The 17,976-nt window shown below is 47.4% G+C and overlaps 1 protein-coding gene across 1 annotated transcript in view; it reads right to left on the bottom strand.

The window, feature by feature from the left end:
- The window catches only part of CTIF (cap binding complex dependent translation initiation factor), a 280,083-nt gene extending 279,716 nt beyond the window's left edge, over nt 1-367 (bottom strand). The window contains exon 1 of the mRNA XM_034643196.1: nt 347-367. The gene's annotated coding sequence lies outside the window, so the exon portion shown is untranslated. The remainder of the gene's footprint in view (nt 1-346) is intronic.
- Between the last annotated feature and the right edge of the window lie 17,609 nt (nt 368-17,976).

Below are 17,976 nucleotides of genomic sequence, written 5' to 3'. Positions count from 1 at the left end.
CTCCGGCGCGAGCCGGGCTCCAGCCGTGCGCCCCCGAGAGCCCCCTCTTCTCGGGAGCCCCAGGGCTACGGCTCCCCACTGGGCGGGGAGCCCTGCGGGGTAGCGGCGAACCTGGGGAGGGGGCGAGATCGTGGAGTGCGGTCGGCGACCGAGAGGGGGTCGGAAGATGGGCGCGGACGCCGGGCGGCCGGGGGCGCAGGGAGGGGGAAGGGGACTAATTGTTTGGGGCGGTTTTCTCGGATTAAGCTATAAGCACGCGCACGTCACGCAGCCCTCCCGGCGGGTCCCCGAATCGATCAGCAAGCTGAGCTGACTAAAAGAGGGGGGCGGGCGGGGGGATGCTCACCTCGGGGTTCCTCCGGCCGCCCTCCCCTCCGGCCACGTGCAAAGACTTGAAAGGAAAGAGGGCGGCCGAGAGGCCTGCTGGGTAATGTAGTTCGCCTTTCTTTCCCGGGATGGCGGGCCCTGGAGAGCGGGGCGCCGCCGGGACGCCGGAGATGCCGCCGATGCAGCGGAGACTGTCCAGTGTGGTCACGCCGAAAGCCGCCGGCCGACGCCCCCTCCCCGCGACCGTGGCGCGGCCCTGGGTGGGGACCTCCGCGTTGAGAGAACGGGGGGCTGAGGCGCGCTCCAGGCTTGCAGGGAAACGTTTGGTTTCAGGGGCAGGAAGGCTTTCAGGATGAGGACTTCCGTGCTGAAAGTGCAAAGTCTGTCCTAATGGCAGATAAAAGGAAGCTTTGTGTATGCACTAGGCGGTCCATGTGGCGTTATTAATGCTGCATTAAATGCTAACGTCTGTTATTGAGATGCGTATGTTATAATTAACATTTGAACATCTCTGTGGCAGGGGCGGGATGTTGTAATTAGAAATGCACTTTGCAATCAATTAATTTTCCATTGGCCATGCTAAGGGTTGGGACTGGGGACCTGGAGGCTGGGAGAATTCAGTGCAGTGGATAAATCAGTAATCACTTAACCAGATCACCAATGTTTTCCAAGTACCTACTAAGTGCCAGGCACTGAGGTTCGGACAGAGAGGCCTTCCTGAGAAATACAGGATGCTGTACACCCTTCCAAGCAAGGAGCTTATAAACTCATCCGAGGAACTGTGTGACACATTATAACTTCAGTGGAAATCCACTCATTAACACATATAACATTTGGTGAGCCCTTTCCACAGATGGGACATGCCCGGGAATGCCAAGACAAGTAAGACCCTTAGTTGCTCCTCTCTGGGAGCTCAAAGTCTAGTGTGAGGACCACAGTCAATGAAAGTATAGGGAATAAGGCAACACTTAACACAGGAATAAGCAGAAAGTTCTAAGGAACCCTCAGCAGGAGCAGTCAACCTGGATGGAGGGTGGCTGCAGGATAGAAGGCTTCCTGGAGGAGGTGGAACTTGAGCAAAGAATCACTAAGATTTTTAACAAAGGCAAAGGAAGGGGTAGATATCTGACTAAAGCTACGAAGGCACCAGATGAGAGAGAAGCAAGACAATTCCGAAAGTCCCAGCAGTTTGGCAAGGCAGAAGAAGCAGATTGGCGGGGGAGGGTTGGGGGAGTGTTCAAGGGGCAGGAATGGAAGGGTGGATCTAGAGGACAGAAGGAGCCTGGGATGGCTTCTCACTAGAGGTGAGGCTTGAAGTCGTCCTTGAAAGGAGGGGTGGGATATCGTTTTTTAGTGGAGAGCCGATCTTCCAGGCTTGTGGCTCAGCATGAGCCAAACTATGGGAGGAAAGCAAAGCACATCCACAGTGACGCCCAGCAGATCCGCTCATTTGACCCTTGTACCAAAGGGCATGGGCGTCTCATCCCCTCCCTTCTAGGGGAAGACAGCAGGTCCACAGCAGAGGGGGTATAGGAAGCCAGCTGTCTGGGTCCCAGGTCTGGTACCCCTCACCAAAGGAACATGTTTAAGCATACCTGACTCTTCCCGCTGGTTTGTCCCTCTTCTGCCTCATTGGTTCAAGCAGGGTGTTATTTTTATGCTTTAACATCTGGATGACTTCCTAGGTTTACAAAATATAAAATAGTACTGTAGTCTATCCACTCAGCAAATTCCCATGGACCTACCTTTTGTTGTTCGTGCTGTTTTGCGCTGTGTGTGCGATGCATGCCACCTACAAAGAGACAAGAATGGAATGGTCTGGGTCTTGGTTTTGCCTCTGCTTTAAATCACACCCCCAGAGGTGAGGAGAGACTGAGCAATGTGCAGAATGCAAAACATCCGTGGAGAGTACACACCTCTGTTTGGGGAGTGTGCCTGGGATGAGCCGGCCGGTGGGGACGGCACAGCCTCAAGCGTCAGCTTGACCCCTGGGTTTGACTTGCAGGTATGCTGCTTCCCAGCTCTGTGACCTTGGACAGCTTCCTTCACCTCCACATGGTGACCTTGGATAGTTTATTCAGCCATCCTTGGCCTTGTGAGAATAAATGGTGATAATATCTTTGCGCTGGCTCTGCCACATAGCAAGTGGTCCGTGACAGCGGACTCCTTTCCTCGGCCCAGGGTTTTTCTGGGCCAGGAGGAGGATCCCTGAACTTTTCTTTCTGTGGAGTCGCCAGCAGAGCTGGTGCACCGGGAGGATTCCTGGGGGGGTAACTCATCCTCACGTGTGAACAGATTGTCCCCCCCCTTCCACTGGGCCAGCTCTCCTAGCCCACACCGCCCCATCCTGCTGCTCAAGGACCCCTGTAGTGTGTCACCCCAGCCAAGGCACCTCCTCTGGGCCCCCGCATTGCTTCTCCCTGCCTATCAACACTTGCCCTCTGCTCCCTGGGTCAACAGAGCCTGGCTCTCTCTTTACCCCCCATCTGCTAAACCTTCCTTAACGGAGGATAAGATAAGCCTTTGATTCGCTCCTCCAGCCCCTACATACTTGTCTTTACATGTTTTCTTCTTATTTTTTTTTAAAGATTTTATTTATTTATTCAACAGAGATAGAGACAGTCTCTGATGATGGGGTTCCAGGCTGGAGTAGGGATCTTTGAGAGGGGGGGCTCTGTGGGACCCTCAGACCAAAGTTTCCCAGAATGCGAGGCCCAGGGCTGACGCAGTCCTCATCTGGTGTCCCTCCTTCTCTTCTCTCTAGTGGATCTTACACCCACCCTGCACGCTTTGGTCTGAGCTGCTGCTGGGGACGGAGTTCATGAACTAGCACCAGAATGGGTTTAATTGTGGCAGATCTGAGTTGCCAAGAGTTGCCTTTGTTTGACTGGTCACCACATAGCCTAGAAATTGAAAGTCAGAATGATTCTCTGTTTTAAGCAGCTGCTTTCCCTAATTCACATGTGCCTAAGATAGTAGCAAAAAGAAATATTCTCCTTTCTTCTCCTTCCTTCTTCTGCCTGCCTTCCAGCCTTTCCTGTCTCAGTCAGTACATTTATTGGAGACCTGGTGGGAGCCTACCAGAGTGTGGGTTGAGGGGGAGAGGCTACCTGCCTTCAGGAGCCGGGGAGACCGTGTGCTATTAGGGAAAATGACGAAGTGCCACACAGCGTGAGGGGGACTCGAAGTGAGCCAAGGCTTCCCAGTAGGCTGGCATGGTCAGATAAAGCTTCTGGGAGGAAAGTGGGCCTGGGGCGGGGGGAGGAGGGCAGCAGTGGCCAGAATCCCTGTTGGGTAGCACTGGCCTGGGAGACGTTGCGGAAGATGTGTCTTTAGGTGGAAACTGGGCTGGGTTCATCATGTGTCGGTCTGATGGCCACTGGCCCGGCAGAAGGAAGGAAGTTACCCGTCTGGTGTCTGCAGTCTGTTACTGTGGTGTTGGCCTGGAGAGATAGTGGCTTGATAGAACCAGGTTATATTTCACCTGTGCCTCATCTCAGCTTCCACTACACAACCCCAAAGACCAACATCTGAAAGGCAGATGGAAAGTGATCCTCTGGGGCTGAAGTTGGTGGTGGAGGAAGGGCATCAATAGAGAACGATTGAGGGGCGCCTGGGTGGCTCAGTCATTAAGCATCTGCCTTCGGCTCAGGGCGTGATCCCCTGTTCTGGGATCGAGCCCCACATCAGGCTCCTCTGCTGGGAGCCTGCTTCTTCCTCTCCCACTCCCCCTGCTTGTGTTCCCTCTCTCGCTGGCTGTCTCTCTCTCTGTCAAATAAATAAATAAAATCTTTAAAAAAAAAATAGAGAACAATTGAGCTTGTAAAAGGCAGAAGCTAAATAAGAAATAAACCAAGGGGTATTTATTGGGAACATGCTATGCATCAGGCATTGCAAAGACCATGGTGGAACTAAGTATATGAGAGTAGGTTCCAGATCCCACCCGACCCTATGCTGCTGGGTGACATTTCTTCTCTCTGGGCCTAGTTTCCACACCTGTAAAATGGGAAGGCTGGACTCTACAATCTCAAAGATTATTTCCAAACCTGAAGTTATCCCTTCAAGAAGTTTACAATCCAGCTGGTAAAAGTAGCTTTAAAATTAAGCGGCCAAAAGGATGGATTTCAGGCTGTTTCATTCCAACCGAGCTGGTCTCCATTACACAAAGCCCTGAAACCCATGAGGGAGCATAAGATAAGTAGATCTTGTTTTGCAAGATTCAAGGATAGTAAATACAGCCCACGGGTAGTCAGGCATTCTTCAAGTCCCTCAGAGTTCAAGGTCAGACCTCACAGGTCAGTGGCAGGAGCTCCTTATCCACATCATGGCCTTGTCCATGACGAGGACCTGGGCAAAGGGACACCCCTACAACTCCTCAAGGAACGAGTTTCAATGTCAGGTTACGCTCTGTAAAAACCCTGCAATACTCACCCTGGGAGGGGCAGCCAGGTATTGGATCAAAGCTACACATGAACTGAGCCAATCAGAATCCGTCTTGCAGGACTCTACAGGAAGAGGCTGAAAGGCCTTTGCTCATTGGTGACTACTCCTCATCAGTTTTGGTTGGGTGCCCCTCTTTTCCCACCTGTGGCCTTGATGGGCCAGGTGCAAGATGAGAAAGCTGGGGTTGGTGGAGTGGGGAAGAGGGAGAGAGATGTCAAACATAACCTCAGTTTCTGATTTTCTGATTCTCAGTCTACTATACTCTCAGATTCCTGATATCTCTGTGTCCTTACAGTAATTCCCTTTCATTTGTGCTAGGTTGAGTGGGTTTCCGATCTTGGTAATCCAAAGACCCACATCTAGAACAGCCTCAGAGGCAGGACCCGCAAAGAGAGGAGTTAGGGCCATTATGATCCTTGTAACTGGGAATTGCGCCTCCTGAAGATGTCCTTCCCTTTTCTATCCTAGATGTCTCTCTTTTCCACTACTTTGTAATTCCTGTCTCCTAAATCTTATTCTGAAAGGTCCGCAGAATAATTTGGCCATGAACCTTCCACAGTCTCTAAGTCCCCTTTTCTAAAGAACAATAGCCAATATACTAATTGAGTAGTTACTATTTGCCAGGCAACAAGAAGCATTTGTCTCATTTCTTCGACATAGCAACTTTTATAGTAGAAGGAATGGAAGAGGGGTGATGGAACTTGCGGGGTGGGGGCAGGGGCACACAGCCAGCCCAGCCGGTAGTGGACCTCAGAGCCTGGAGCTTAACCACGCCCCTTCTTCCAGAACAGCAGGCTCCACCTTAGCTCTAAGTCCCCAGGGAGCCCCTCTCCTCCCGCAGTAGGAAACACTGTCCTTCCTCACTGGTGCGTTTATAATTTTTCTTTTAAACTGAGACTTCAGAAGTGTGTATGCCCCCAAAGATTTTATGCCATAGAAGAATGATCTTTGTTCACATATCTCATCAGTCAAAAAATATTTTTTGATCTAGAATATGTTTGTCAGTTATCTAGCTCCAGATTATTTACCAGAAAAGAAGCTTTAAATGATGGTCTAAAAATGAAATAAATATGTTTTTAACATTCTATAAGTTTAATGTGTACAGTGTGATTATTTTTTAATTAATTTTTTAGTTTTAATCCCAATATAGTTAACATACAGTGTTATATTAGTTTCAGGTGTGCAATATAGTGATTCAACAACTCTGTGCATTACTCAGTGCTCGTCATGGTAAGTGTACCCTTAATCTCCTTCACCTATTTCACCCATCCCCCCCACCCATTTCCCCACAAAGGTGAAATAAATGTTTTTAAATGATTTAAAATTTTTGGAATTAATGATTCAAATTACGAGATTATTTTTCATCTTAATTAATTTATTTGTTTATTTATTTAAAAGATTTATTTATTTATTTGAGAGAGAGAGAGCACACACACACACACACACACACTCGTGCAAGTGCGGGGAGGGGCAGAAGGAAATCTCAAGCAGTTTCCCCATTGAGTGGGGAGCCCATTTCAGGGCTCAATCTCACAACCCTGAGATCACAACCTGAGCCAAAACTAAGAGTTGGACGTTCAACTGACTGAGCCACCCAGAGGCCCTGTTTTTTGCCCATATTTAATATAAAAGTGAATATCACTAAATTTCACAATACTTTCTTCTGACACCCCAGTGGCCATTTTGGGACACATACCATATCTGGGATTTTGAATGTTTGTCACGTTTCCCAGTTTGTTAGTAATAAATGATCGCAGGAAATAATGAAGATGCAGTCAACTGAATCTGAATTCCCCTTCAACTTATTTATTACCCCAGTAGTTTTTATTATTTATTTATTAATTTTTAAAAATATAGTCATTTTTATTTTTTTCGAAGATTTTATTTATTGATTTGACAGAGAGAGAGAACGTGTGTGCGCACAAGCAGAGGGAGTGGCAGACAGAGGGAGAGGGAGAAGCAGACTCCCCACTGAGCATTGAGCCTGACGTGGGGCTCCATCCCAGGACCCTGGGATCATGACCTGAGCCGAAGGCAGGCACTGAACGGACTGAGCCACCCAGGCACCCCCAAGACGGCACATTTTAAACAGAAATGGGAGTATAATTTTAAAACCTGAGATATGCCAGATACCGATAGAGATGGAGTGACTATTCAGGAAAAGGGGTATCTTGAGAGCCAGAGCACAGGGGAAGCTTCATAAATGTGGAACCTGAGTCAGGCTTTGAAGCCCGAGTGCTATTTGCTTGGGGAGGGTAGGGGAAGGGCTGGCAGCCTGGGCTTCATAAATGGAAATCCACAGGTGCTGGGTGGAAGTCAGCAAAGGGAAGGAAGAGGCAGAAGGTCCAGAAAGTTAGTGACGTGGAGCTCGTGTGAGCCTGGCCTCCGGAGGCCGACAGACCAGGGTTTGTATCTTGCAGCCAACTTTTATAACCAGGAACTCCGTGTCCTCTATAAAATGGGGGAATAATAGTGCTCCCTCAGTGTCTCGTTCGGAGGATTAGGGGCGATCATGTATATGGCGCACTTTGCGCATTGTAAGGGCTCCCTGGAGTTTAGGCTTTATTTTTTGGTTATTATTGGTGTTCTTGTTATCTTGGGGATAGGTTATGTGGGTCCTGGGAAGAAAATCTGATCAATTGGGACTTTATTCTGTGCCCCCACAGTAGTGCTGTTAGATTTTGTGTTTGAGCAGAGTGCGCCCCAGAACCTGGGATTCGTTCTGGCTTGAGCCACCAACCCAGTCATCCTCATCTTTCCTGTCAGCAGAGCCTGGGGAGTACGGAGCAGTCTTCTGGAGGCTCTAGAAGCAGACGTTCTCTTCCTCTCACCCATGTGGAGACACAAATCCGCACGCCCCACCTCCTTTTTTGTTTTGACAATATTGATTATCAAATTTGTTTAGACTCTACTCTTTCCGGAAAGGATTCGAGACAGCTTTTTACATTCTAAAATATACCTAATACATGAAAATAGGAGTTTACACAAACGACACTTTATGAGATGATTATCCCTTTTACAAAAGGAGTAACCATAGTTTCCTTAAATAGCAGCTCACCCGGTGTATCCAGCAGCAACCCTCATTGACAGATTGTGCTTTGCCAGAAACTTTTCTGGAATGCACCTGTGGTTATTAGTGTGGTTCACAGCATGATTGCCCATGACCACCGTCCCAGGAGTTGACTGATTTTGATCAAGTTTGATACTTGAATAAAGAGTATAAGAAGCCCTTGAATTTATTGTGTTCCATCTTAAGCTAGAATAGGGGTTCTGCTGAATTCTTCGAAGAATTTCTGCAAAGTCTAAAATGAGCAGAGCTCACCAGTGGCATTGACTCTGGTCTAGAGATCACTGGACTGCCAGTACATCAGGGAAGCCTGCTTGGAGGAAGTGGCAAAGGAGGTTTTCAGAAGAACAAGGAAAGATGCCATTTGACTGACATCAAATTGGAGACCATCCCAGGGGAAGGGAGCTATATGGGAAGATGTTGGGCCCTCTCCCTGAAAGGGCCAGCCAGTCTGGAACCTCAGATGGGCCACGGAAGAGAGAGGAGCAGACCGCAGACAGTTGGCCTGTCCCCTATCCTAGAAAACAATTTTGATCTGACACAGAGATAAGATGTGAAACGTTCCCTTTCTGCTATACTTTATTTCAGGCCTTATCAAACATACCCTTTCAGCGGGCATGTTGCCATGACAACCTTATAGTCACTGGAGGGCATCTGTAATTGGTAGAAAATAACATTAACTTAGTTTTTTTTTTTTCTGGGAGGAGTTTGAGTTTTAGGCTACTTAAAGTAGCCTTAAAGTACTCAGATGTAATCTTTTTGCCTGAGCAGACTAATAATCACCTTGTAATTTAATTACTAAGCCAGCACCAGCGAACTCTTCTTTTGCTCTCGATTGAGTTGTAATTTTCGAATCCCAGCTTCCTGGGCAGGGCCTGGCTCTGGAAGTTGTAGTTATCCAGATGCAGATCATAACCTAGGCTGTGCTTCCTGAAGCCTCCAGGCTGTGGAATGAACTTCTAGGATCCTGGGGAAATGCAAGCAGGCTCTGAGTGGTCCACCTGTCAGCTATAGCAAGCATCCAATCCCACCAAAGAACATTCCAGGTTGTCCTCACCGTGGCATCTTCATTCCCCACTTTCTCCTTCCACCAGATATATTCCCAATTCCTAGGTATAAAAAACCCCCAGTTATGGAATTACAGGGGTTTTTTTCCCTCTGATTTTCTTTTGTTTTTTAAAATTGCGGTAAAATGAATATAACATAAAATTAACCATCTTAACTATGTTTCTATGTAAAATTCTGTGGCACTAAGTACATTCACATTGTCGTGTTACCATTATCCATCCATAGAACTCTTCATTTTGCAAAATGGAAACTCTGTACCCATTCAATAAGAACTCATTCCTTCTTCCCCTAGCCTCTGGTAACCACCATTCTGTTTTCTGTCTCCATGAATTTAACCGCTCTAGAGGGCTCATATGAATGCAATCATACAGTGTTTGTCCTTTTATGATTGGCTGATTTCACTTAGCGTGACGTCCTCAAGGTTCATTCATGTAGTAGCCCACGCAGAATTTTCTTCCTTTTTAAAGCTGAATATTATTCCATTGTATGTATATGCTACATTTTGCTTATCCATTCATGTGCTGATGGACGGTTGGATTACTTTCACCCTTTGGCTATTGTGAGTAACGCTGCTATGAACATGGGTGTACAAATATCTCTTGGAGGCCTTGCTTTCATTTCTTTGGGGGTACACACCCAGAAGTGGGATTGCTGGATCATATGGTCATGCTATTTTTAGTTTCTTGAGGGAACCTCCATACTGTTCTTCATGGCAGTTGTACCATTTTACTTTCTCATCAACAGTGTACAAGGGTTCCAATTTCTCCACACTGTTGCTGACATTTATAATTTTTCTGTTTTTTTCTTTTCGATAGTGGCCATCCTAATGGGTGTCAGGTGGTCGTAGTTATATTTTGAAGAAGAGGGCCTGTCTAATCCCACCATTTAATAACATGTCTGCTAATAGCAATTATCATAGCTGACATTAATTGAACACATTAGCATGTGGTTGACCCTCTTATCTTGTATTAGGGCTCTCCAGAGAAACAGAACCAACAGGGTGTGTGTGTGTGTGTGTGTACACATGAGGATATATATATGTATATGTGTGTGTATATGTCTATATACACACGAGGATGATTTTTACTCAGTCTACTAAATCAAATACTACTCTTTTCTGGGGACACCCTCCTAGACACTCCCAGAAAGAATGTTTGACTAGCTCTCTGGGAATCCTGTAGCTGAGACGGGTTGTCACATAAAATGAACCATCACAGCAGCCTATGTTAGTTACCTCACTCGATTCTTACACTAGCTCTATCATTGCCATTTGACAGATGAAGAAACTGAGACCCAGAGAGTTTCTAGAGTTGGTGATTCGCCCAAGGCCATATCAACAAGTCATTGTTACATACCACTGAAGGCGGACCCTGAAGGAGGCTACGAGATTCCTCGGCACTGAGCAAGATTTGCTTCTGGATGAACAGGACCACCTCTAGTCATGCAGTTCTTTTCTTCTGTTTCTCAAATGTAGTGCCATTCCTGGTGATGACAACAAACAATAATGAACACGATAATGATAATAAATGTGAAAGAGAAAAAAGGAGTCTAACCAAATGTTCAACTATAATCTCCACATGTAAAAAAACCCCTCAATATTTGAACATCTCATATTCATAGAGAACTAAATTAGAGGGTGATTATTCATATAATGGAATTATTTGCTTTATAGAAAGATTCACTGAATTATCCTCTTCTGTGATGAGTGTTCCCCATTCACTTAAAACAGGAATTAATTTATAACAATGTGGCGTATGTATAGCTCCCCCAGAACACAACTATTGCACAGCGTGAAGCCAAATCAAGTTGCTAAAATGATTTTGATTACTGGATAATGATAGTGGGGAATATTTGCTCACTACAGCCTTTGAGGATTCCAACTACAAAGGGATTTGTAGACTCAACTATTAAACCACCACCCTTAATCTTGGTGAAATCATGAAGACCAGAGAAATGCCAAAAGACATGTGGAGCGGATTATTAAGCAAACGGTTTGCAAGCACCCAGCAGAAGAAGGAATCACTTAAAGAGTCCTTAACGAGGCGTAAATAACAAGCCAAGACACACTGGAATCTTTTCTTGGATTGCCAGTGCTAAGAGAGAACTAGACTAGGAGAGAGCCATGGGTTTGTTATGCGCTTGGCAGTCTCTCCTGACCTTCTCATGAAAAAGCAGCAGAAATGTCAATGGAAAATAACACATGGCTAGAGGAGCCGTTACTATGGGCTTTTTGGCTGAGATGACATGTGGTGTGCTGGTAGAAGACTTCTGTCCAGGTAATCGGCTCTCAGCAGGTACCTTCCCACCATATCAGTGAGGCACTGCATTCGGCTGCGAATAGCAGAGACCCCAATTACAGCGGCTTCAGGAATGTTCGGGATTTTCTCTCACATTAAAAAAAAAAAGTTGGTACAGCCACTTTGGAAGACAGTTTGGCAGCTTCTTCCAGAACTAAACATACCCTTCCCATGTGATCCAGCAATCACATTCCTTGGTATTTACCCAAAGGAACTGAAAACTTATGTCCACACAAAAACCCGCACATGGATGTTTATAGCAGCTTTGTTCATAATTAGGAAAACTTGGAAGCCACCAAAATGTCCTTCAGTAGGTGACTGGGTAAATAAACTGTGGTTCATCCAGGCAGTGGATGCTCATTCTGTGCCAAAATGAAATGCGCTATCAGGCCACAGAAAGATATAGAGAAACTTTAAATATATATTGCTAGGTGAAAAAAAGCCAGTTGGATAAGGCCGGATGATCCCAACTATATGACATTCTGGAAAAGGCAAAACCAGAGTGAAAGAGAGGAAAGATCAATGGTTGCTAAGCATTCTGGAGGAGAGAAGGAGGGATGAACAGATGTAGCATGGGGGGCTTTCAGGGCAGTGAAACTACTCTGTCTGATACCTACAATGGTGGATGCAAGTCATCACACGTGTGTCAAAACCTATAGAATGTCCAACATCAAGAGTGAACTCTAATGTAAACTGTGGATTTTAGTTAATAATAATACATCAATATCAGCTCATCAACTCTGATACATGTACCCGACTAATGCAAGATGTTAGTAATAAGGGAAACAGTGGGGGAGGGGGCGGGCAGATATGGAAACGCTGTACTTCCTGCTTGATTTTTCCATAAACCCAAAACGGCTCAAAAAGGAAAGTCGATTATTCTTAAAAAGAAAAAAGCAAGACGTAGAAACAAAAAAATGTCCAGAATTGGGCAGTCTCATGTTGAAGTGGTAGCTCCATGTTTCCCGGACCGCTGGCTCTGCCCTTCTTTCCATCTGCCTTCCCCCCTGCATGGCTTCCATCTCAAAGTTGGCTCATGGTCACAAAATGATGACTTGAGCTCTAGCCACCTGAGTGTCACCTGACAGCGGAGGAATGGGAGGAAGGGCAAAGGGACACTTGATTCTCTGCCAAATCAGTCTCCTTAAAAAGGTCCCAAAGAAGTACAAACTGCATATTAGATAATATTGGGGAATTATTGTTCATTTTGTTAGGTATGATATTAGTATCGAAGTTATGTTAAAAAAAAGGAAGTATTTCTTGGAGAGATGGATATACTGAAGTATTTATGGGTGGAAAGAATATAACCTCTGGGCTTTGCTTTAAAATAACTTAGGGGCACCTGGGTGGCTCAGTCTTACTCTTTGATATCCGGTCAGGTCATAATCTCAGGGTCGTGAGATCGAGCTCCACGCTGAGTGTGGAGCCTGCTTGAGATTCTCTCCCTCCCTCCCTCTCCCTGTGTCCTTCCCAACCCCGCCCCTCCGCTCCAACGCTCTCTCCCTCTAAAAAATAATAATAAAAAAATAAATACATGAAATTAAAAAAATAAAATAAACTAGGAAAAGAAAAAAGACACAAGAATTGGAAGGATCGGTGAAATGAAGAGTGAAATGTTGATAGCTATAAACCATGTGCAGGGTACGTGGCAGTTCTTATACGATTTCTCTGCTTTGGGAGACGTTTGTATTTGTTACAATAAAAAGTAAGAAAAGTATATATTTCTGCCTACATTTCATTGGCTACCCTGACTTGCAAGAGAGACTGGGGAATGGGTTTTTACCTGGGCATTTGTCATACTCAACATACGGAGTCCTGCTGGTGAGGGAGAAGGAAGCCTGGGTACTTGGATGGCGACAAGCACGTTCTGCCGCGGTCGCTAATAGCAAGCTATTGGAAACCGTTTTCTGGCAGAGTCTTCAAATCAGATGGCTCCCTGGTCACCAAGCCACATTTTCCTCCCGTTATTGCCAGGACAGCCTGTGGGTTAGACTCGCCAGTAGTCTTAATCATGTCCTTGTTCTTATTACCTGGAATGTTCTTCCCTGAGCCATTGTTTATTTATTTATGTATTTTTCCTTCCCTCCACCCATTCACAGAGTTTCTACTTCCCATCCTTCAGGACTCAATTCCTAGCACAAGCAGGAAGATCAGAGGGAGAGGGAAAGAATCCCAAGAAAACTCCCTGCTGAGTGCGGAGCCCAACGTGGGCCTCCATCTCACCACCCTGAGATCGTGACTTGAGTCGAAACCAAGAGTCAGCCGCTGTGCCACATAGGCCCTCCGTATAAGTGATATTTCACTTTTAGCTAGCACTTACCAGGTGCCAGGCAACATGAGAAGAGTCTTACTTGCATTATGTCATGTAATTTTCACAACAATTCAAGGACTAAGGCACTAATATTAAGTCCATTTTACAGATGAGGAAACAGCCTTGAAAAAGTTAAATTACTGGCTCAAAGTAACCCAGATAGTAAGTTCTAGAACTAGGATTCAACCTCCAGGCATTAGGACTTAATACTCTCAAACATTGCAAGATACTCCCTCCTCCAAATACTCGTGGAATTTAAGAATAAATGCTTTTCATGAGCTGCATCTGCATTTCCAAAAATTAAACATTTCCCGGTGGTGAAAAAAAAAAAAGGGAGTGAAATCAAGCCCAGAGGTTCAGACTTGGAAACAAGTGAATGTCTTCTCTTTCAATCCAGAAATACCCATTGCATTGGATTTATTGTGAGCGCGGCACTGTGTTAATGGCCACGGGGAAGCAGAGCTGGCAGAGTAGCTGGTGTGTTTCTGGCCCTTAGGGCCTTGCTAGTGTGGCTGGAGAGACACAACAGAGAGAAGAGCCTGAGGCACGCAGAGGGTGGGGAGCGGGGTGGGCAGTCGGGATGCTGAGGAAAGACCCCAGAGGGCCTCGGGCAGACGGTGGCCAGAATGGGGACAACAGAGCACAGTGGTCTTGGATGAGAGCAGGCCCTCCTGGACTTTTCTCTGGGTCTTGTCCAAAGCCCCCATGGAGCTGGCCTGGAAGGCGCCTCCCATGTGATACTGAATTTCTGGATCAATGCCCTCCATCTTTGTTTCTCTAGCTAAGAATGGAAGTTGGGGTTCCCTGACTGGGCCAGGGCAGGAAGAGAGGCTATTCTCCAAGCCCCAAAGAACACTTCTGTTGCCCCGTGTCCCCGTGACCTCCTGTGGTGTTTGGAGAAAGGCGGCTATGTGAGTGTCCCCATAATGGAGCCTTGAGGGCTGCTGGCTTTTGAAAACCCTCACCTCTCCATTCTCTCCCTGGGGAAGCCAGGGGATAATTGGGTACTATGTGCAGCCTCTAAGACACAGGGCCCTTTCAGCATGACTGTCCCCTGGGAGTGGCCGTTTTTGTGTCGCCTGCAATTTTCCCTGGGCAGGTGAAAGGAGCAGGTGAGGCCCAGTGCTGCCTTTTCAGAGCTGGGAATCGTGCCTGGGTTTGGGGACTGCGGTAACATTCACGGCGATGCAAAACTGGTAACAGTGGAGGCCGTGACAATGACCACAGAGTGTAATCTTAGCACTACACTACTTTCTTCTTCCTTTGGGGGAAGCTGTGCACAGAGCTAATGTGGCTGCCCACCGGCACTGCCTTCTCTTCTTGTGAAGTGGAGCGAACTTGACCGTGGCTTCTTCCCGCTGGCTACCTGGCTCCTCTCCTCCTTCCTCCAGACTTCCGGCTCCCTTGGTCTTTCACTCCTCCCTCCTTTCTCAGAAGCTACTCTGGGGAAGAGTGTGGTCACCAGCATTTATAGTCATGGATAGAAGAAAGAGTTCTGAGAAGGAATTAGGGGGCTGGAGATTCTTACACTGGCTTGGCTATGGTCTGGCTTTGTGACCTTAGGCAGGTCACGTGCCCCCTCTCTGGTCCTGCCTCCTCGTGAATAAGTCCATGCGGTGAGGGTGGGGAGGGTCTAGATCTATGGTTCTCAACCTTGGTTATACACTGGAGCCATCTAGGGCTGCTTTTTAAAACTATCGGTGGCCAGGAGCCACCACGCCTCAACGTATCTGGGGGCAAAGCCAAAGCTCCGTGTATTTTAAAAGCTCCCGGTCGGGGTGGGGGCGGGCGGCAGTGTTCTAAAGTAAGGCCGGGCTGGAGAACCTTCTATGTGATGACTTCCAAGACTATGACTATAAATGATTCTTATAGATCCCTGGATTAGCCTGGTCAGTAATATTGGCATTTTATGTCTTATTCCTATGGGTGGAATTAAAATATCGATTTCTTTTGTACGCATAGAGAAAGGTAGTATCATTTTCGTGATCAGGCTTTCTAGACATCCAAGAAGTGTGATGTTCACAGAGTGGCCCTTTCAGAGTGGCTCTGATGACCACCTACCTCAAAATTCCCAGTTGGCGTCATGGGTGAGGAGGAAGGCATTCGGCATGCTCCCCAGGAGCCAGGGTTCTGCGGGCATAGAAGGATGAGGCCTCACCGTGGGCAAAGGGAGCCCTCGTGCAGACATCTTCAGTCGCCTGGTGTTGAATAGCAGGTGATTCTCCTACCACGTGACAAGAAAGAGAGCAGCTAGGTGCTGCTGGTGCATGTGGGGTGGTGGGACAGTGGCTCAGGGTGTGACCCATTGTCACGGGTGAGCTGGCCACAGCATGCACTGGGGTAGCAGGTCTAAGCAGCTGGAAAGAAGGTCTTAATACCTCAAAACTGCAAAATCCAGAAGATCCTGGAAGGGGTATTAGGATGGCACCGAAGAGACCTTCTGTTTATTTGCTTCTGTCATGTCTGGCTCTGGGGCCAGGCTCCTATAAAGTAACCTCTGATTTTTTTTTCTTGTTTCTAATTCAATAGACACCCAGGGAACTTGTACACCAGCCTCGTGAGGATCCAAGAAGGGTGTGCGGATAGGTACCCTGAGGCCTACGTCCCACGGTTTGACTCTCAGACCCCTATCGTATCTGGTCCTTTGAGTGTTTTCTGCGGATTTCTCTCTTTCCCCGGCGGAATCATCAGCTCTGTGAAGGCGTGGATCTTATCTAGTGTTTTGCACGTACTAACCCGTGCTGAGTCCAGGAATGAGCCCACAGCGATGTTTGTCCCATGCTTCTTTGTTTGACTTCACTATGGCTCCTGAACGGGAGGGCAGGATCATCTGAAGCTCCTAGTGTGAGCGTTCATTTATTCTGCAAATATGTGTTGAGTCCCTGCTATGCATTGGGCACTTGCTATGGACTGAATGTCTGTGTGTCCCCCTCTCCCCGAGCTCATATGTGGAAGCCCTAACCCTTAACGTAATGTTATGTGGAGATGGGTCCTTTAGGAGGTTAGATGAGGTCATGAGGGTGGGACGCTCACGATGGGATTGGTGCCCCAATAAGAGGAGATGCCAGAGAGCTAGTACCTTCTCTCTCTCTGTCCCCACAGCCTCCCCCCAGCAAGTGCACGAAGAAGAGCTCGTGTGCACACACAAGGAGACAGTGGCCTCCGACAGGCCAAGAGAAGCGGTCTCAGAATGAACCTTACCTTGCAGGCACCGTGGTCTTGGACTCCCGCCCCCGGGACTGTAAGAATATAGCTTTCTGTCGTTCCCGCCCTCAGCCTGCAGTATGGATTTTGCAGGGGCAGCCAGAGCTGACGAAGAAGTCACCCTACAACCATTAGGGAAAGGGACGGACTCTTGGTTGCTTCCTTCCGTGGAGCAGGCAGATAACCCGGTCTTCTCGGGCTCGGGGATTATGTCGTGTCATCCTTTTCTTCTTTACTAAGGCTGGTGTTGCTTCACAGGCCCTCAGTAAACATTTCTGAATGATGGATGGAATAAATTTAAGTGTTTGCTGAGAGCTTATTACTAAGTCCTCAGTCTTGTGCCATACGGCTGGGAGGCAGATAGGAAAAAGAGCAGACAAGGTCCTTGGGGAGGTTGACCCCTCATGGGGCTTCCCAGACACCCCTCGGAGGGGTCACTGAGGCCTCGCTGCCTCCTGCTCAAGCCATTGCTGTAGTGACTGGTTCTAAAGGGCTCTGACCAGCTTCCTATAGCACTGACCTAGCAGTCGCCTCCGTCACCTGCCCACACTCAGCACCAGCCCTGGATCCAGGCAAGCGGGACCCATGCCACTGACCTAAGCTTCAGGTTTGCCTGTCCCTCTCTGCTCACTGCTTCCATGAAGCTTTTGTAGTACTCCTGAACCTGGACCGCAGCCCGCGTGGGCCTGGGGCCTGATTGCTCCCATGTGCACACACACACCCATACACACTCACATCTACACACGCTCATACATAAATACACACACACACAGATAAACATACGTACTCACACATACACACATACACACATATGCATTCTCACATACACACGCATCTGCACACACACAAGACACTCACATACACATACTCATATATACTAATGCACACACACTCACACATACACACTCACACATAAATACACATATGCGCACACTGCCACACGTACTCACATACATACCCACATACACACATTCACATCTACACACACCCACGCACACATTAAACACACACTCACACACTCATACATACTCACACAAAAATGCACGCTCACACATAAATGCGCATGCACACACATACACACACACCACACAAGGGGTCAACTAACTATCCCAAGGCTCTGGGACTCAAGCCTATGGGCCCATCTCTGGCTGGTTCCAACTGGGCAGTCCTCTGGGATGGCCCTTCCTATCTCCTCCAAAGACTTTCCGGACCCTTCTCTCAATGCCAATGGGCCCTTCTGACAGATGTGATGATGTCAT

Source organism: Ailuropoda melanoleuca, chromosome 14 (assembly GCF_002007445.2).
Source record: "Ailuropoda melanoleuca isolate Jingjing chromosome 14, ASM200744v2, whole genome shotgun sequence".
NCBI classification, from domain to species: Eukaryota; Metazoa; Chordata; class Mammalia; order Carnivora; family Ursidae; genus Ailuropoda; species Ailuropoda melanoleuca.
The sequence above is the reverse complement of the archived record's forward strand: the minus strand, read 5'-3'. Positions and strand labels throughout refer to the sequence as shown.